The sequence below is a fragment of the Eurypyga helias genome, unplaced genomic scaffold (genome assembly GCF_000690775.1).
Source record: "Eurypyga helias isolate BGI_N326 unplaced genomic scaffold, ASM69077v1 scaffold44547, whole genome shotgun sequence".
Classification (NCBI taxonomy): Eukaryota; Metazoa; Chordata; class Aves; order Eurypygiformes; family Eurypygidae; genus Eurypyga; species Eurypyga helias.
Genome location: NW_010260681.1, coordinates 2642 through 4929, shown reverse-complemented (window position 1 = coordinate 4929; position 2288 = coordinate 2642).

The following is a 2288-nucleotide window of genomic DNA, read 5'->3' as shown; positions in this document are numbered from 1 at the left end:
TCCTCTTCCTTTCTTACCCTGACCCGCACTTCCCTTCTGCCCAGACGCAGTGTTAGTGCCTACCTGCCCGACCCCAGCAAGGCCTCGCCCCTGGAAGAACCCTTGCAGAGCCTAAACAGGCTCTCGCGCTTCCCAGATCCACGAGGTTTCTGTGCGCTGCCCCCTGCCACCCCCTCACCCCCCACAGATTTATACCCCACCTGCACCACGGGCTTGCAGACAACCTGACTTGGGCTCGGCTCCCCTCCAGCAGCAGGGACACGGAATGTACGGGGGTGCCAGTGCCAGCTCACTCAGGGCAGTGTTTCCTCAAGGCCCAGACCCGCTGGGAACTTACTCTGTCCATCGAAAATGTCACTCCAGTCTTAACCACGGCTAAATGCTGTAGATTGTATTGTGAAGGACTCGATCTGTTTACTAGGAAACCGTTGTCATTTCTGCTTCCACGTTTCCTTTACAGAAGTATTCCTGGATGTTACACGATAACCTTATTATGTGAAAGTACATGCAAACTGTAGAGTGTATATATTGTGTCGTTATACGGGGTCCACGGATGGTACACTGTGTTCCATGGCTTACGCCGGGGCAAACGCCAGCTGTTAAGTCCTGAAAGACACCTTGAAGCACAATTTCCTCACCACTGATTTGCCGTATGATTTACCACGTTCAGTCTTTCCTGTTTTCATTTATGTGCAGTCTCATCGTGCTCAAGCCTGATTACAACAGTAATTTTGTGAGGATTAATAGGGGTTTTTTTCCACATCTCAGAGTTCATTTAACTATTAACTTATCTGAATGGCTGCAGTTTATCCAGGCAGATCCGTAAGTTTAAAGTCCTATCCAAAATTTTAAAAGTTACAAGTTTCTTTTAGGCTTTTCTTCCTTTATTCCTAAGGGTTTATGGTGCCTTTCTTGCCTTTCATACGAAAGCTCCCGCCGGCCTAAGCATCAGCCTGTGCTTAGGTTCGGTTAAGGAGCAAGATACAGGGCGCATGGCAACTGCGTGTCAGTAATGAAACTCCCCTCCTTGACGAGATGGAAAAATCAAGGCATCGTGAATTGGACTCCGCTCTCCCGCCTTCATCTGCGTGAGCAGACGGTCGCACCCCCATTGAGCCTGGAAGGCGTCAGTGGGAGGACTGAGCATTGGCCCTGCCCGTGCAGATCCCGTACAGAAACGGGGCCTCGGGGTTTGCTGATAATTTATCTCACGGAAACTTGGTATTTTTGCCTTAAATGACATGCTTGAGTCCTTCTAATTTTAAGTTAATTTATTTAATACAATTTTGTGCACAAAAGAATGAGTTCTATAAATTATGTATGAGAATGTTAATGTCTTTACAAAGAACTAATAAATCCAGAAGATAGTATCTTTTCAAATTATGGTTTAAAATCCTAATTTTTTTTTCTCTTACGCTCACCATTATTATTTTTGTAGCTGCAAGTCTTATCATATAGGATTTTTTTAAGATAATGTTGATAGAAAATAGAAAGAGTAGTGAATATATGAAATTCTGGAGAGAAAGAATGTTTTTGTTTGGATTTTTATAAGCTTTGCTCATATTTCTTCATGAGGAGTTTCCTGTTTCTACGCTCTCTCTCTTTAAAAGACAATGTCATGACTGACAGTCATTGCTTGGTTTCACAAAAGAAGGAGCTGTCTGGCTCTTCAAGTCTTGTCCTGAGCTGCTCATTAAAGCCCAGCTAATGAGAATTGTTCGTGAGTAGGGACAAAGGACAATTTTTTGGTCTGATTTACAATTCACTTGAGGATTGTTGAAGAGAGAATTTTAAGTAAGAGCTTCAGGAATTAAGCCTTATCCAAATAACTGTTTTCTGATCAGCATGTTTCTTGTACCTGACTGAAGAGAGAACTGAAAAGAATAGTTTTGATGATTATTATTTGTTTAAGAAATTTGTATTTGCTCCTGGCTTATATGATCTATACTTTTTATTTAAATATGAATATAGTGTTTTAGCCTAGGGTTCAAGATTGCAAAGATCATACACTTTTATTCACAGTGCCCACGGTTGTTCCATATGTTTTTGAGATAATCCTACTTAGAGTGACTGCTCTCATTATAGTATGGTGATGAGTAATTCACCTGCTCTTCTGTGATAAGTCAAATCATACTGAGTTGCTGATGTATAGTAGAACATCTGATGTACAATAGTATTTCTGGATTGGGACCTGCAATCCTTACTCAAGCAAAAATTCTATGGAATTCATTCATTCTATGGAATTCAAGAATTTTTCTTGAATCGGGAGCTCAGATTCAAATCCTTAT